Here is an 18,918-nt window from a genome sequence, read left to right on the forward strand (position 1 = left end):
GGAAGGGGGGGAGGCAAGGATATATGTTTGTGGGTATTTTAAAGAGCATAAGACTTAACAACAGAAATCTGCAAATAACTAAATCTATATAACTGTTAAATAAACAATTCTTTTTCTTTTCACCAAACTCTGGTATTGAGAGTTATAATTTTGGCGGCGGGCAATCGGGCCCCTAACTAAAGAGCCCGTGGGTTTGTTTTCAATTGGAGCAGCCCAGGGGTTCTGTAACACTATGGAGAACTTCAATCTTCGGTCACAGCGTTAAGAGCTCCTGGTTTATTGTGGCTTCTGTGGGAAGAAACATGTGAGGCAGAGTAAGCAGGCTGAAGGTTAGCTAGGTTGAATAATTTCAGTGGGCTCTGTGGTGTAGGGATTATCTCTAGTTGTCTGGTACTTTGCCCTGGGGAAGTTAGTGAAAAGAATAGGGGCCCTGAGTGTGAGAGCTTGATAGAGAGGGCGGCAGGGTGTGGCTCTGGATTAGTTTGTTTGCGTATGAAAGGAACACTACAGGAAAGTGTTTACAGTATTCCCTCACTTATCCTGGGTATTACATTCTAGACCCGCACCCCGTGAAGTAGGAACCTTACATTTATTCTACACTCTTAAACCTACGTGGTACGTAACTTTAACAACATACGTACACAGTACTGCGAAATCCCATGATAAAGTGAAAAATCCACAATAAATAATTAAATATAATATTTTTTAAAATCCCGCAATATAGTAAGGCCACGATAAGTGAACCGCGATATAGGGGGGGACTACTGTACTCTCTTCAGGCTAGCCCTGGGAGAGGCTCTATCCAGAGTCAAGGCCTGAGGATGTCAAAGCATTGGAAATGCAGAAAATAAAAAGGTATGATTAATATAGGCACTCCCTACTACAGCCAGAATATGGAAGCTGGTAGGGCCAGAGACCCCATGTTGCCCGCCCCAATACCTGCTGCCTGTATCAGGACATGCAAAACAGGCTATGTTCAGTGGTCACTGTGTTTTTGGAAACTATCGCCTGCAGTCACATAGGACCTGAGCCAACACCTGTGCTGAAACAAAGAGGGTCTGCGTCACTGGCCACAAGGTTCCCTATTATCTGAGGCAACTGAGGCATAGCTGCCAGCATCCTGCTGAGAATCAGTTTCTCTCTCCCTAGAGCCTTCCCCAGAAACAAGGGCCATAGATCTCCTGGACTTTCTGTTCCCAAAGGAACCACCTTTCACCAGAGGACATTGTTGTTTCACCCACACCCTGGACTCTGGAGCTGACCAGCAGGGTGACTCACCCCCGCCAGGGGTCTGCTCCATGCCCTTAAAAATCCCTCCACCCCTTCCCTTGGTGATATAGTCTGCTCGGACTCAGCCATCTGCTTGAACATCCCTCAATAAAGGCTTTGAACAGTCCAGCTGACTTCTCCCTTCTTCTGGGCACAAACCTAGCAGAAACTGGAATGATATCCTCTTTGGCCGAAGCGAGATAGATGCCCTCACTCCTACATACCAATCTCCCCCCACGGTTCTTGGATAATTCAAGGAAGGAGATAGCCATGCTCCTGCTAGTAAGGCAAATGGAGCCTCAAGCAAATAATTAGAAAGTTGGCAGAGATGTGATCACTTTGATCTCTGAATTTGTACAGCTTTCCATGCCAGTTACAATAGTGAGAGCCCAGTTGATCAGACTTAAATACGCAGAAAAATTTTAAAGTACTTCCATTTCAGAACTTCTCTACAACTCTCAGTATCCTAGTAAAATGAAAGCTGAAGGAAAATGGATAAATATTTCTATTTAAAGTATGATTTAAAAACATTTTTAAAGTGGGAAGAACATATGAGACTTTGGATAATTCTTCAGGCACTGCACGCTTTCAGAGAATTACAGTTTGGTGGGGCTCAAACCTCACAACAAACATGAAGGTTACCAAAATATGCTATCCCAAAATGAATCTCTTGGGCATATGGATTATTTTGAGCATAAGGCCATTGAGAACCAGCAGGCACAGGAAGAGCTCTTTACTTCCCCCTAACTGCTTAAAATAGAGTATAAAGTTCCCCTTTTATAAAGGAAATTTACATTTATAAAGGAAATTTCCGTATAAGGTCTCCATACCAGAAGAGAGCTACTGCCAAGGGTCAGCTCTAATCACCTGAGAGAGTCTTATAACAGAACAACACTTGTCTGCCCTAGGTTTCCTCCCTCTCCTTCCCTTAAGTTACCTCCCTTGACCAGAAGCCCAAACCCCTTTTACTTTGTTTAGCCTATGATGGTATATTAGCCGCAATCATCTGGCTGTTTCTTTGAGTCACATTTTTGTGTGTGTGAACTGTCTACATGTATATGTAATTAAAATTGGTTTTTTTCTTGTTTCTTTCTTTCTTTTTTAAGTCAGTTTGAAACGTGGACCCCAGACTTTAAATCTAGGAGAGAAGATCAAAAAAGAAAAAAAAAAGAAAAGAAAAGATATTTTTCCTCCCCTACATGTATATGACCAAATACTGGGAAAATTAGGTTTTATTTCTTTTTAGAGAAAGGAGAAGGGAGGGAGAAACAGAGGGAGAGAAGCATCCATGCAAGAGAGAAACATGGACTGGTTGCCTTTTGTACATGCCGCAACTGGGGACTGAACCTACAAGCTAGGCATGTGTCCTGACTAGGAATCAAACTGGCAACCTTTCTGTTTCCAGCACAATTCCCACCCCACTGAGTTATACCAGTCAGGGCAGGGGAAATTAAAAAATATATATTCTACCCCCAAGGTTCTTCTCGTGGTCTAATAATCAAATAGTCTTGAGACAGATTAGCAAGAGAAAACAACCAAACAATATATACATATATATGGGAACCCCACATACACAAGAGAGTCAGATCCCCCATATGCAGAATGTTAGGATGGTTGACAACGTGGTTTGTGAAAGAATTCACAAAGAGAAGGAAATGCAGAGAGCTAAATTTTTATTCACTTTCCAAGAGTGGCAAGAGGCTAGGCTTGGAGAAATGAACCAGCAATGAAATGTAGAGGCTTTGAATTTTTATAAAATTTAAAAATGGTGGGGGGTTGCTGTTGTGTGGCACCTGGGCTCTTAGGGGTGTTGCAACACAGGAGGTTTCAGTTGGTTTGCAGAAGCTGCAGTTCGTTCCAATGTTATCTTTTGCCTGTGGCTGTGGGAGCTGTTTAGTCACATTCTGTTCTTGTTTTCCAGTAATTTCCAGTCCTGGGGACATAAGCTCAGATGAATAAAATGGCAGTCATGTTTAACAAGGTCATGGGCCTGCTTGGCAAATAGCACCACGACAGCAAATGATGCTGGCTTTATCCTTCACAGAAGTTCAGAGACAGAAAGGAGGACTGAGGTATGTAAGACATCCTGAACTAGAGATGAGGTAATGCACCTCGGAGGCTTCAAAGCATCATTGCAGGAAGTAAAAATAAGTTTTCCCTGCCATATAGATAGGTCAACAGAACTTATCTCTGATAATAGTTTATTATGAGCAAGGCCCCTAATTCAAATTATTCTATGTAGTTGGGGGAAGGAGGCAGAAATTTCTCTTGAGCCTGCTGCTAAAGTTTCCTTTAGCTCAAAGTAATCTGCATACCACTAAGGCACATCTTGGGTGACTTATTCTGGACCCTCCAGAATATACTCATATATATATGAAGGGGACCCTCCCAAAATGGAATTATCTTCTAGAGGGAAGGCCCCTTATAGTATAGGCCTCTCCCACTGGGTGAGTGTCCTAGGAACCCCTCCGTATCAGTGTACCAGCTGGCACTGTAGTGAGAGGCTGCGTTTGGCTTTAGTGGATTTTTTTGAAGACTCTTTCAGCGCATTTGCCCATTTCATGAGGGTGATTTATGAGCACACCTGCCTACACTGCGCTGAGTGTTCAGCAGTTTTTGACCAAAAATGGAATGATACCTGTGCCCCACCCTCCCTATTCACCTGATCGCACCCTGAGTGACTTTTTTTGTTTCCCCAGATGAAAAAAGTCCTCCAAGGGAAACATTCTGCCCATGTGGAAGAGGTGAAACAAAAAAATGGCAGAGGCACTAAAAGGCATCAAAATCGATGAGTTCAAAAACTGTTTTGAACAGTGGAAAAAGCATCTCAATAGGTATATGGCATCAAATAGAAAATACTTTGAAAGTGACTGAAGTTTAAACATGTAAGAATAAATACACATTTTTAAAACAAATAAATCCAACTTTTTTGTTGGGGTTCCCCTTTATATACCCTTTTCTGCAAATATGATGCTGCTAGCTTATTTCTTAACCTAATTTTCATTTATTTTCCTTAAAGAATTTCTGAACAGTGCCTCCCGAGATGCTGTCATCCAGTCGTCGGCAGCCGTCCGTCTCGAGAGACGATGGTGTAGCTTCTTAAGAGTCTCTCTGCACCGTCGAGAATGGCTATGCAGTCCGACTCGGGAGTGACACGGTATCTGTCTCCTCCCGTGTTGAATCGACATCTTGCGATGAAGCTACAGAGCCTGGGCAGGGTGATATGGAGGGTCTGCTGTTGCCCATGCAGCAGACCCCCCCTCTCTTCGCAGCTTAAGGATCCAAGGGAAAGACGGAGTCAATACAGCTTGGCTTCAGGTGCGCCGCAGGAGTTGCCGGTGTTGACTACAACGTCAAACCGCCTTAGGGACTCCGGCTCCGGATTTTCTGTCGGGGTTTACTCCCTTAGCCTTTCCCCTGAAGAGGTATGCCGCAAGGCAGCGGAGGTTTTTTGGAGTCAGAGTTTTCCTTCTCTGATGTGCCCTGACTGGAAGATCGAACCAGCGACACAGCTCGCAGGCCGACGCTCAATCCACTGAGCCAAACCAGCCAGATTACAGGAGGCCAAAGAGACATGATTCTATAAAGAACATTATTGGGTCAGTTTATAAAATTGGAATATGAATGGTAGAGTAGATAAAAATATCATCAATGTGAAATTTCTGGCAGTTAAAAACTGCTCTGTCAGCCCTGGCTGGTGTGGCTCAGTGAATTGAGCACCGGCCTGCGAACCAAAGGGTTGCCGGTTCAATTCCCAGTCAGGGTACATCCCTGGGTTGCAGCCCAGGTCCCCAGTTTAGGGTGCATGAAAGGCAACCACACATTGATGTTTCTCTCCCTCTCTTTCTCCCTCCCTTCCCTCTCTCTAAAAATAAATAAAATCTTTAAAATATAATAAAAATAAATAAATTGTTCTGTCATTATGAAAGAGAATGTTTTTATTCTTAAAAAAACACTGATCAATTTAGGGGTAAAATGATATTATATACATAACTTCCTCTCAAATGTTTCAGAAAAAATTACATATAAGGAGGACAAATGATAAAGAAAATGGTGCAAAGTGGTAAATAATAGGTAAATCCAGAAAAAGATATCATCCAGTAGCCAATTGAAAATTGCATAAATGTTGCATTATCAAATGACCAGAGGTTAGCACAGAGGTGACAACAATAGATAGGCCACAGGCTTTCTTCATAAGCTGCTTCTGGACTAGGGATAAATGATTTTTAATGTTTACTTGATCATGGATCCTTGATCATCCCTGTAGAATCTGTGAATTACAGATTAAGAACTCAGGTGTAGCAGGGAAGTCAGACAAGTAAATTATACTAGAAGGTGTTTGATACAATAGAAGTCTGTACAACAATGTTTCTGTGGATGAAAAAGGTGGTATGAACAAGTTTAGGGGCTGACTGAAAGTAAGCTCACAGGGTAATCTTGTAATAGAGATGGGGAGGGGTTTCCAAAGTCCTCACAACTCATGATTTTGGGATGGGGGAAGGAGATAATACAGCTTTTAAGGTACATACTTTGCATATTTGTGGCAGGCTGGTAGCTAGATAATAGCTTTTCTACTGCCTGGGTAAAAGGCCAGTAAAAGGGTGGATGATACAGCTTAAGATACTTTTTGTAACAACGAGGTATGGTGCTCTGGGCCAGCATTTAAAATTGGGGAGCCATGATGAAGGGGCTGATGTGATTTGAGAAAATGTAGGGGCCACGTGGTTTCAAAGGATGTAGGGGTGGTGCAGTATGAAAGGATGTAGAAGGGCCTCCCATCTGCTATGAGGTCTGGTGTGAAAGGAGGGGCCATGTGGTTTTAATTAAGAGCTGGAGTAGGAAAGAGGAGACCCATTGGGAAACCTGCCTGGAGAACATGGCTGCATGGCTGATGAGGATGGAATTGTTACAGAGCAGGGAAGGGGTCCCCAAAGTCCCCACAACCCATGGTTTTGGGGATGGGGGAAGGAGATAGTACAGCCTTTAAGGTACTTTGCATATCCATGGCAAGTTGGTAACTAGATAATAGCTGTGCTGCAGCCCAGGGCAAAAGGGCTGATGATAGGCTTAAGATACTTTTCATAACAATGATGTATGGTGCTCAGGGTCAGCATTTAAAGTTAGGGAGAGCCATGAAGACAAGGAGAGAAGCCACGTGGTCTGAAATGGGGTAGACGAGAGTCAGCTAGGAGGTCTGGAGTGTAAGGGGGAAGCTATGTGGTTTAGAGAGAGTTGGCCATGAGGTCTGGAGTAAGAAAGAGGATACTCACTGGGAAACCTTCGCTGGGAACACGACGGCACAGCTGAGGAGGCTGGAATTGCGGGGACCTGCCTAATCAAGCATGGATGAGTGGGAGATGCCCGAAATGTTGAACTGTGACCAGAATGCTGAGCCATGGACTTCCACTTTTCTGAGAGACGGTGCCTCTGACTGGCGTATTCTGAAGCTGGCCTGGTTTGGCCGGGGGAGGCAGTACTAAGTGTTCTTGGGTATTTTAAAGGGAGTGGGACATAACAGCAGAAACCCGCTGTTATTCTGAATCTGTAAAACTTTTAAATAAACCCCTTTTCCTTTTCCACCAAACTTTTGTATTGGGAGTCACGCTTCTTGTCGGTAGGCAATCAGACGTCACAGCTGTTTCAGAACAGCATAGGCTGGGGTTCTGTAACATTCTGATCGTAAATTTCTAACTGGGCCGGGCATGGTGGGTAGTCACACCGCAGACTTCTGACTTCTTTAGTGAATGGTTTTAAAGTAAGCCCTTTTTGTTGTTTTCGTGCATCTAAGTTAACACACCTTCAAAGTTCCAGAAGTAATCCTCTTTTCCAGACCCTGATGAAGGTGTGTAACCACCCTCAAGGGAGCACCTAATTTTAACTCTCCTATACCTTGCTTTCTCCCGCCTTCACACAATCTTTCTTAATTCCAAATGTGTACAAGAAACTGCAAAAATTGTCATTCTCCAAAGCATTTGAGATCTTGCTCCCTGGCAATGTCATCAGTTTGGCTCAAATAAAGTCTTATAAAAATTCTTCACAGGGTTGGATGTTTCTTACATTGACAGTTCTTAACCTTTGTTGCACATGGAAATATCTAGAGACATTCCAAAACCACCAGTGTCTTAGTTCCACACCCAGAGGCCCTGATTTAATTGGTCTGGGGAGGCACCTGTGTATGGGGAGTATGTAAAAAGGTTCCAGGAGATTCCGATTCTAACCACTGGCAAGGTTTTGCAGAAGCGTGGTGAGGGAGTGATTAGCTCTAGCCATTTCCTGAGCTAAAGTCGACCCACACCTACCACCATTAGGACTTAGAGACAAGTAGCTGAGTAAGCGGGAAGCAACACTCAACACAAGAAAAACTACCAAGAATCAAATGTGAAGGGAAAAGCAAGGCCAGGTCTTGGAGGACAGGTGTGGGGGTGGGTTGGGGAAGCAGGTCAGAACTCCATTTCTGAATGAAGAGGGAGCATTTAAACAGCATTTGGCCTGTGCTCTTAGGATGTGTTCAGTGGTTGACAGTGGCTGAGCAGGGCTAGATATGATCAACCCCCTGCAAACCTTCCAGAAAAATGCCGCCAACAACAGAAAATGTGTAATGATAGCAAGTTAGACATTACTGGGAACACTCAAAAGACATTAATCAGCACAGGAAACCCTAAGGAGCAAGGCCTGGTAGAACTGGGCTGGAGGGAATTAATAACAGGAATAATAATTCCATCAGAATACTTATTGAGAGCTTACTTACTATGCTTTACATACATTATTTAATTTAATCCTCACAACCAGCCCTAAAAAGTAGTTATGATGACATCCTTTTATAGATGAGGAAATTGAGACTTAAAAATATGAAAGGCAAAATGCACTGGGCAATTAGGAGCTGGTTTTATTCAGGCCATAGCAGTAAAGAGAAGGTTCATTAGTGAGGACCATCTCAAAGAAAAGGAAGGGCGTTTGGGGTTATTTAGAAGCAGGTAAACAAGGGACTGAATGTAAGGAAGCCCTAGGGAGAGTGGAGACAGGTCTTATCCGGGAATCTGCATGGGCAGGGTTATCCTTTGAGAGATTAGCTATTTCCTGGCAAAGGTTGAATGGATTTCTTAATCCTCCCTGTTTTCTCAGGGCTCAGGTAAAATTCAAAATTGTCAAAAGGTTCAGAAACTATCTAAAGTCAATCGGCCAGCAAGTGGTCCAGCTGGATTCAGACCCAGTCTGACTGGTGCAGTATGTTCTGTAAAAAGAAACATTGCGTGCCATTCAGCCAGGAAATGTCAGGCCAGGGAAGACTCCAGAGAGCAAGGTTCAGACCTTGTTACGATGGAATCACAGAGTTGGGTTCTAATTAAATAGCTTTAAGATTAGTCTTTGAGGAATCTAATAAACCAAAGTCCAGACTGAGAGAATAGAAACGAAGCCCCAGACCCCCTATAGACAATGGACTGGCAAAGACCCAGGGGGTAGAAGCTGTTTCAGCTCTCCCTCTGTCAATGGGAGAGACCTGGTTCTTCTTGCTGTAAAGAATTACAGATTAGCAAATCAATTAGCATGCAAGCAAAGTTTATTAGTGAATGGGAGAGCAAATCAAGGGTGGCCAAAGGCAGGAGTGGCCAGCTCACCCTAGTGTGGCCAGAGAGCCAAGAGAGTGAGTCCTTTCTTCTGAGGACATATATAGTTGGTGGGATGGGGGTGAAGAAGTTATATAGTAACTAGCAGATAAAGATGTTGCCAGCTTCTCTTGGGAACATGACTACCCCAAATTAGGTATGTGTTGGGGTCTGTTAGCCCACATCCTTATCTTGCTCCAGACTCCATTTGTTCATCTTACTGTAAAACACATAGGGAAGGGAGGCAGTTAATTAAAGTTGGGGCAGTTACCCAAAATTATTTATGAACTCTTTCTGTAAGCATTAGGGACTCTCTATAAAACAGATAGTGACCAGAGGTAGGCAATTACCCATAGTGGTTTTATGGGTCTCTTCCCTTTAGGCACTGTGGACCCTCTCCTGCCTTGGGATGACAGCACAGTTTCAAAGGCTTTCTTTCCCAGATAGTGGAAAGGGTACATAGAATTTCAAGGACTTTTCTCCTCTCCGGCTAACACAGTGTTTCTTGTGATGTTGGAACATCTGGCAATATTATCAGACCAGGCCCAGGACTGCTGAGTTGGCGGGTGAGACATGTCTCCCTCTGCCTCTAGCCTCCTCTGTGAAGTTCTTTGTTAGATTGCAATGGTGAGGGTCCTGCCTTTATTTCCCCTCTGCTACTCATCCTACTGTAACACTTCCACCTTAGACACCCCACTCCCCACTCCAGGGCTTGCTCAGACAGGTGGACAGATAAGCAGGGTGCAAGAGAGAGGCCTGTTTCACTTCTGAGGAGCTCATCAGGCCATCCTAGCAGCTAACTGGCAGGCAGCTAGGCTGCTTCACATCAATGAGCCGTCATTCACATGGACTCATTAAGCAAGTTCAAGGACCTTTACTGCTTTGTTGACTGAAGGGTAAAATAAAAATGAGTTTTTTACACTAGTGAAGCTTAATAATTAAAAGGCAGAGAGGTTGTTCTGTGCTTTCTAACTTGTGAGGCCTCAGATATCGTTTTAGGCCATTAGTGCCAACATTCTCTCATTAATAAATATTTATTGAGCTCCCACAATGTGCTTAGCTACTGACAAAGGCTGTATAGTGAATAAAATAGATAAATATCCTTTTTTTACACTGAAGCTTACTACCCAGTAAAGAGATAATAAACATAATAAATAAGTAATTACGGAGAATGATAGAATATGATAGGTGTCTTGGGGAAAAGTAGAGCAAGGTAAGGGGGCTTGGAGGTGCCAGGGGTGGGGTTTGCATTTTAAATAGGGTGGTCAATGCAAAGACTTGACAGTGAGAGAGTGAGCCTTGCAGATCTCTGAGAAAGGGTGCTTTGGACAGAAGGAGGAGCCAGTGCAAAGGCTCTGGGATTTTAGTATGCTTGGTGTGTTCAAGGAACAGAGAAGAGGTCTGGCTGGAGCCAAGTAAGGAGGGGGGAGCATGGCAGGAGAGGTCAAAGAAATGACGGGGGCCAGACGGTGTAGGGCCTTATTGGCCTTGATAAGGGCTTTTGCTTTTACTCTGAAGGCAATGGGGACTAGAACATTTATTATCATGATATTATTATGACCATTGTTGTTCATATTTGCCTACTCTTGGGGGAAGAGGTGTGGGCCTTTTTAGAGTCATGGAGGATCCAGGAGGACAGTAACCACCAATAAAGATGCCAAAGTCTAGGGCATCAGTCAGAGAAGTTGGGGTCAGAAATAAAACATCAATGTGATGGTGAAATTGAGGGAAAAGAAAAACAGAAGAGGCCAGAATTATAGGACTTAGTTTTGGTAAGTCTACACTGGCTCATCTCCCTTTCTTTGGGCTCCCTTAGCACCTTGGGCTTGCCCTGTCATAACACCAACTCATTCTGTTGTATTTGTTACACAGTCTGTCAATCTTCATTGGCATGCGGGAGCTTTAAAAATACTATTTTTCACTTCCTTTGTCCTTGACTGAGTTCTCAGTGATTAATTGAATTGATTTCTTCCCCACCTAAATTTTATTTTATTTTTTAAAATATTTTATTTATTTATTTTTTAGAGAGAGGGGAAGGAAGGGAGAGAGGTAGAGAAAACATTGATCAGTTGCGCACCGCCCCCTAACCCTCACCCCGCCCCCTACCTCCCACCCCACCCCCACACTCTGCTACCAGGCAATGTGCCCTGCCCGGGAATTGAACTGGCGACCTTTCACTCTGTGGAATGATACCCAACCAACTGAGCCACACTTGTCAGGGCCCCACATAAATTTTAATGAAACATTTCATTAGAGAAGCAGGTTGTGACAAGTTTTATTTAATTTAAAAAATAAGTTTTTATTTGTTAGGAAGGCTTAGTTAACTTTGTTCTGAGAATTTAAAAAAAATCTGTCTAAAGGTTTTTTTTCATGCTAATGGCTTTAACATGTAAAGTTCATGAATATCTATAACCTCCCACCTCTTGGATTTATGTTGGATATAGATAGACTTGCTGATATTCCTGCAAATGTCAAACCAGAAAACCCTGAGAAACAACTTGATAAACACTCTGAAAATACTTAACTTTTGTTTTTTTATCCACTGAACTTGTCACTGGCTTTCCAGATGCAGTTCAGGATTCATAAAATCATCCATGTGGATTCTGGGGACTGGAACAAGCTATGGGCCCTTGTAACATTGGTACTTCTATCATCATAGCATTTATGCTTGTGTTTCTGGTATGGATAGCAATTGTTTGTGATGTTTATTGGAAAAATGTAAGCTCAATTATTTATTCAACAACTATTTTCTGTAGTACTCACTGAATGCCAGGCATAAATCTGGGTGAGGGTTTACAGCTATGAACAAAACTGACATAGTCCCAATTCTAATGGAATTTACATTCTAGTGAGGTCAGAGATTACAAGCAGATAAATACTTAACATGATTTTAAGTATATAACTAGTACTCTAAACCAGATAAAATAGTATATCGTGATTGAGAATGATTAGGTAGGAATGATTTTAGAATGAATGTTTAGAGATGACCTTTCTAAGGAAGTGATATGTGAGCCGAGACCTGAATGACAAGAATAAAGTTAGTTTAGAAAGATGGACTGAGAAGATGAACTGTAGCTCTCAGCATCCTATACTGACAAATTGCCATCAATTGTCCAACATTATTTTTCACTGTTCCCCACATGTACCTGCTGCTCTAACCAGGGGCATTCCAAGAGTGAGAATGTTAACCTCCCACTCAAGGAGGTGACATAGTCCTCATAAGCCCCAAAGCACTTTTCACAAACCCCAAATATTTATATTTTATCACAAATCCTATTGTTCCTTAAATGATTAAATGAAGGGGGAGAGGTCTTTGCTGAAGGTTATATTGAGCTATGAACTGCTTCAGGGTCATCTTCAGGAGTCAGCAACATGGCAGAAGACATCAAGACCACAATCAAGAACTTTCAGACTCTCCCGTTGACAGCCGCTTCCCCAACCAGAACCAGACCAGGAATTGCTGGCAGAACTACCTGGACTTCCACCACTGAGAGAAGGCAATGGCCACTGAGGGGGGTAATGTCCCCATGTGCCAATGGTGTGTACACAAACCCCTCTGTGCCATATCCTGGGTGTTGGTCTGAGATGACTGCCAGGCAGAAGGCACCTTCCCTAGGAAGGTTTGAATTGACTGCACCCCACCTGTCCTCTGTCCTCCATCCTTCTCCCAGGGAGGGAGATGAAGGGGGATGTGGGTACATCCCACCCTGCGATCCTGAATCATGGCTTAACTAATAAGAAATACTTATTGGAAAAGTGAAAAGAATTAAGTAAATACAGGGACAGAGGCAAATTTTATGGCATTGCTCGGCTTCTAGGAGAACCACTTACCCATCCCGCGCACCACCACTCTGCAGGGAGGAGGGTAGAGGCTTAGAGAGGAGGACTGCACCCATGGTATGAAACGTAATGTGAGCTTTTGGACATTAGTGTCCAGCCAACTGGGACACGCATCTGTAAACTCCTGACAGGTTATCATTTAGTACATTGAGCTGGTACATTTGAGATTTACTTAAACCCTGTAGGACAATTCTTATGCTTATTTCCAGAAGGACATCTGGCAGCTAAACTTGAACCCATGTGTTACAGCTGGGAAAGAATGTTTCTGAATTTGTCACCCAGATCCAGAAACAATAGTTAATGTGTTTCAGGAGCCTTCTAACAGTAAGTATCCTACCCTGCCATGCTTCTCTTGCTTCTAAGCCTGTAGATTCTATTATTCTAGAATGCTCAAACCTTTCCAATCTGCTCAAGCAGCATTGCCCATCATTCAAATCCATCTCTTCCTTAATGCCTTTCCCATGACTGTGGCTTCTCTGAGGCCTTACTGTGCTCAGCATATTACTCTCAGAGTCTCTGGTTTACTAGATCTGTATTTTTTAAAACATTAATTTTTTAATTATTATTATTTTTTATTATTGTTATTTTTAGAGAGAGGGGAAGGGAGGGAGAATGACGGGGAGAGAAACATTAACATGTGGTTGCTTCTTGTGCACCTGCAAATAGGGACCTGGCCTTCAACCCAGGCATGTGCCCTGACTGGAAATCAAACCAGCAACCCTTTGGTTCACAGGCCAATGCTCACTCCACTGAGCCACACCAGCCAGGGCTATATCTGTATTTTTGTAATACTCTTTTCCGAGAGATTATGGGGATTAGCCTGGTTCGAAGGCTTTTTTTTTCTATTCAAAGGAGACTCAAGAGGAAAAGAGCTGAATAGGCAGGAAAGAGACATGGTTGGTCACCTGTTCACTACGGTTCTTTGGTGACTATATGGTGACTATAGGTGGTAGACCCTCTCTATTTGGATGAAAGTGGTCTTTCTAGTTTAAGCTCCTAATGTAGAGGGTCTCAAACTTTAGGGGGTAGAAGAATCACCCAGGTAGCTTGTTACAAATGCAGATTTCTAGGGATCTGTCCCACAGGTCCTTGTTCAGTAAGTCTGGTGAGGCTGAGGAATATGCATTTGTAACAAGCTCCTTCAGGGTTTTGGGATGTTGCTTATCTGTGGACACTTTGATAAACACTTGCATAATGGAAAGTAGGGGACCATCACCCACCTTTGCCTTCTTCCTTGTGTAGCAGGGTACTCTATTTTAAGTTGGGATGGTAGCATTCTCTTTCATCCAACAAACATTTACTTAGACCAAGCATCACACTAGGCATAGGGAGTAGAGCCATAACAATATTTGGGACATACTTAGACTAAAAAGTTATCCATTATTTATCTGAAATTCACACTTACTGGGCTTTCTGTATTTTATCTGGCAGTGCTAGGTGGCCGGGGGTGGGAGGAAGTGTTGTAGGTGGGTCATCTAGCAAGCAGACTCAGAAATGGAGTTTAGTGTGTAGGATATTTCTTATGACATGCCCTTGAGATAAACACATATGGAAGGAACGAGAAGGAAGCTGGATTGGACTGAGAAAGAGGATGAACTGAGATGTAAACCCAACAGCAGCAACCAACCCTACAGGCTGCTGTAGACCCAAAAGCATCAGAGTTGTTTCACATTGACCTGAAGTATTGCTGGGACTTTCTACTTCTGCTTCCATCCATCATCAACTATAAGCTGCCCTAGGAAGGATGTAACCTTAGGCAAGGTAGCTCACTGTAGCCGAGACTGACACCTGAAGGTTCTGTGCTGACAGCACTCCCAGCAACCTGGAAAGTCCTTTCCTGAAGAGGGAACTGGGGATTCACCATCTCTGTGTCCACTACAAGAGCCTGAGGCCTAGCAATGAGCCCAGTGGTTTCAGCCATTCAAATGTGGACATGAAAGATTAATGTGATCTTACTTGATACTTGAGAGATACAATACCTGAATATAGTGGTCACATTACTTCAATAGGAAGCTCCTGGTCTACACAACATTGCCATTGGCTTCTTTGAGCTGGTTTACAGTATAATATTTTTGTAGATACCAACTTTCAAACTCTTGTAATTCAGCAAACAGAATTCTGAGAAGTGAATGACTAATTCATAGTGAAATCTCTCAGAGTTTAGGGAACAGAGCTGATGAAAAGCTGGGATTGTAGCTAACCACAGGCAGATGAATTGCTTTCGTTTTTATAACCCATGTGAGTAGTAAAGCATGACCAGCTTACCCAGCACTGTCTCAGGTTCCCTTTCTCCTATTCTCCATTCTTTTACTCAGCCAAGTACAATGACCTTGTCCATAGAAATAAGGGCTCTTATTCCTCACATAGAATATCTGAGAGCTTCCCATTAGTACAATCTGAGTGAAGATGGAAAGGATGTTCTTGTTACTTAACAGGTTTAGTTCTGTTTGTTTGTTTGTTTGGTATTTTCCAATGCCTCATTTGCTTTTCCTTGAGACAGGCATCACAGCCTCGCTTTCCTTTAGATCAATAATTTATTTAAAAAACAAAAACACTAGTTCCCATTGCACCTTTGAAGGCTAACAGCTCATCTAGGCCAGATGAATCTTTAGAAAACTATTTATGATAGAATCACCAAGTCTTCCAAGAAAAAAGAAAAAAAATGCTTAAAACATTAAAACAATTAACACTGTGATAAAATATAAACACACAAACACACATACACACATACACGGATTTGGCTGATGGTGTAATGTTAGATTTTCTGCATTCTAGCATCTCATTACAGTGTAGGAATGGGGCAGAATTCCCTGAGAGAGGTATACACCATCGCACCTTGCTAGAGAATGTGAGACTAGAGAAATGAGTGCGCCCCAGAAACAGTGAAAATAATATTTTTCTGCTGTGATGTTTCAAGAGGGCCTTTTGGGCCTCAGAGCTTGAGTTCCTCATCTTCGTCAGATAAAAGAATGCTTAAGGTTTTGATTACCATATCTCTGATTTTATAGAGGAGGAATACAGGCTTAGAAAAAAATACTTAAGAGAGCAAGGACCAGAATATATGTACAAAGCAGAGAAAGAGGGTGGGTGGCCATGAAAATATACCACTCAAATCTCCTACTGTGAAAGCAGAATTGCCCGGCTGGCCCCCAACGATTGCCCTTCTAGATCCACTGTCACCACCATTGTGTTGAGCCTTGCTTCCCAGGGCTGCTTTCTCCAGTGACTGAGCATGGCAGAGACATTAAGACAAGCCCATTTCATCAAGAGCAGTGTGACTTTGGCTTGAGGACTTCACACCAACTTATCTGAGATTTCCTCAATCCTCCTTTCTCTCCAATTTTTAAAATTAACTAGTCTTGTATTTTTATTATTGAGTCAGAAGAGTTCTTTACATATTTTAGATACAAGTCCTTGGTCTTATGTATGCGTTGTGTATATTTTCTCCCATTACGTGGCTAGAAGATTCCTTTATTAAAAATTATTTATTTATTTATTATTTATTTATTTTTAGTGAGAGGGGAAAGGAGAGAGAAAGAGAAGGAGAGAAATACTGATGTGAGAGAGAAGCATCAATCAGTTGCTTCTCTTGCTCAATAGACTGGGGATGCGGCCAGCAACCCAGGAGTGTGCCCTCACTGGGAATTGAACCCATGACCTTTTCCTTTGCTGGATGACGTCTAACCAACTGAGCCACTTACCAGGGCCATCCCTTTTTTTTAAATGATGTATTTAAAAGAGCAGAAATTTATAATTTGACAAAGTCCAATTTATGTTTTGTGCTTTTAGTGCCCAATGTGGGATATCTTTGCCTACCCTAGGTTCACAAATATTTTCTGCTGTTTTTTTTCCTACAAATTTTGTATATTTTTTTAAATACGCACCTGAGGACATGTTTATTGATTTTTACAAAGAGAGGAAGGGAGAAAGAAAGAGAGAGAGAGAGAAACATCAATGTGAGAGAGATAAATATCAATTGGTTGTCTCCCATACATGCCCCAACTGGGGATCAAACCCACAACCTAGGTATGTGCCCTGACCAAAGATCAAACCCTCAACTTTTTGGTGCATGAGGTGACACTCCAGCCAACTGAGCCACCTGGCCAGGGCAAATTTTATATCTTTAAATACAGCAGGTCCTCATTTTACATTGTTTCATTCTAATGTTGATGAGATGCCGCGGAAACTTAACTCTTGTTTATATCAATTATCCTCTGGTAAGATTGGTTTGATTATACATCATCTTGCTTAAAAGACCCAGTGGGTGCTCTCTCTTTAGCACACCCATGTCTCCCCCCCCCCTTTGTCCTCAGGTGTGTCTCTTTGTTGTCTTTCTTCTGAGCTCTAAAGGTCCCCACAAGACTTGCAACCAAGGGAGCAGCAGGAGTGGCCCTTTGTCTCAGGCTAACCCTTCGAGCTGTCTCCAAGGGGCCTCCTTTTGCCTCTTAACTTGTTTCCTGAGTCCACACAGCCCAGCTGACTCACTCCTTCTGCCTCTCTGACTTTCTTTCTAACGGGCCAAGGCAGCTGCGCAAGGCTTGATCATCCTCATGTTTCTGAAGGGCCAACGCATCTCCACCTAGGCCCACTCCTGTTGCTATGATCTTGCCTCTTCTATCTTAAGCCCTTATTTTGTTTCAGTGTCCCCAGCTTTAATAAATGTACTCTCAGAATCACCTGAACTCATATGATGAAATCTTTCCTGCATGAAGTCAAGAACCCACACATTCCAGACCATGCTGGGGCAAACCTGTCTCAGTCTCAGTTCCAATTCCAGTCCCTTTCTGGTGACAATGGGAACCTTGATTTACAGCATTGGTCAGAAGTACTGAGGACAACCTGGGACTTGAAAGTGACATCTAAGGTGGGGACAGTCTTGTGGGACTGAGCCCTTAACCTGTGGTATCTGATGCTGACACCAGGTAGATAGTGATAGAACTGAATAGAACTGTAGGACACCCAGGTGGTATTGGGAATTGGTCAGCATGAGAATAAACCCACACTTGGAATGTCAAAATTATTATGAGCGTGAGTACAGGAGAAACAGGAGCTTTTCCTAGGCAAGTCTATGGGTCATTCTGGGGAGAAATGACATCTTAACATATTGAATATTATATATCTATCCATTTTTAATTATAGGTTTAAATATAAGTTTATTTTGTTGTTTTATATGTCTTCTTCTGGAGTTCCAATGATCTGTATCCTTAATTTTCTTTGTCTTCCACTGCAGCCATTTTTTTCTGAATCTTTTCACTTCTTTATTTCATTTTTATTTTTATTTTCCTGCTTCTCCTCAGTGCTCTTTAAAAATTTTGTTGAAGTCTTATAATTTACTTATAATATAGCCTTAATTCCTAAGATGATTTTGCTTTTTCCTTCCTGAGTACTACCATTGGTCGGTCAATTTATCAATTATCTATCTATCTATCTATCTATTACCTATCTATCTACTCATTGTTTTGTTCATTTCTGTTCTTGAATTTTGAATTTCCAATGTAAGGGTGTTACTTTTCAAATTTCCAAATGCTTGTTTTAAGATATAATCCCACACCTATTGTAACAGAACTCAAGGGCTGTCTGGATTGAAACAGAACCCATGGGCTGTTCAGTTATTAGGGGCTGATTGCCTGCAGCCAGAAGCATAACTCTCAATACCAGAGTTTGGTGAAAAGAAAAAGAATTGTTTATTTAATAGTTATATAGATTTAGATTATTCGCAGATTTCTGCCATTAAGTCCTATTTTCTTTAAAACACCCACAAACACATAGTTCTGCCTCCCCCTACCAAACCAGGCTAGTTTTAGAAAAGTTAGAGATAGTCTTCCTACTTCCCAGACACAGTCCAGTTTTACCAGTAGCTCCCAATCATTTGATTCTGATTGGGGAGGTTTTGCCTGTGTTGCGGTGCCCTCCAGCTCTTAATGCAGAACCACGTGGAGTTTCCATCCTCCTTGTAAACCGCATGGAGCTCTCCCTTTCCTTTCAAAGCTGCATGGTGTTCTCCTCCTTCCTTGCAAACCATGTGGATCTCCTCTCCTCTTCTCAAAACCGCATGGAGATCCTCTCTTCTCATAGCCGCATGGTGTTCTCCCAGCCAAAATATGTGCCACGTATTTTTAAATCCCTGACTGCGGCCTGTGACATAGTGGGTGTGGTAACCAGTTCTGACCATTCACAGAACCTTGTGCAAGATCTGTGTGCTCTT

General features: G+C 42.5%; 1 pseudogene; it reads left to right on the plus strand.

Annotated features, from left to right (window-relative positions):
• Nucleotides 1–12,245: 12,245 nt before the first annotated feature.
• On the plus strand, nt 12,246–12,499 carry LOC150009956 (cytochrome c oxidase subunit 6B1 pseudogene; annotated as a pseudogene).
• The last annotated feature ends 6,419 nt before the right edge of the window (nt 12,500–18,918 follow it).

This window comes from Furipterus horrens, unplaced genomic scaffold (genome assembly GCF_987537825.1).
Source record: "Furipterus horrens unplaced genomic scaffold, mFurHor1.1.pri manual_scaffold_5, whole genome shotgun sequence".
Taxonomy (NCBI): Eukaryota; Metazoa; Chordata; class Mammalia; order Chiroptera; family Furipteridae; genus Furipterus; species Furipterus horrens.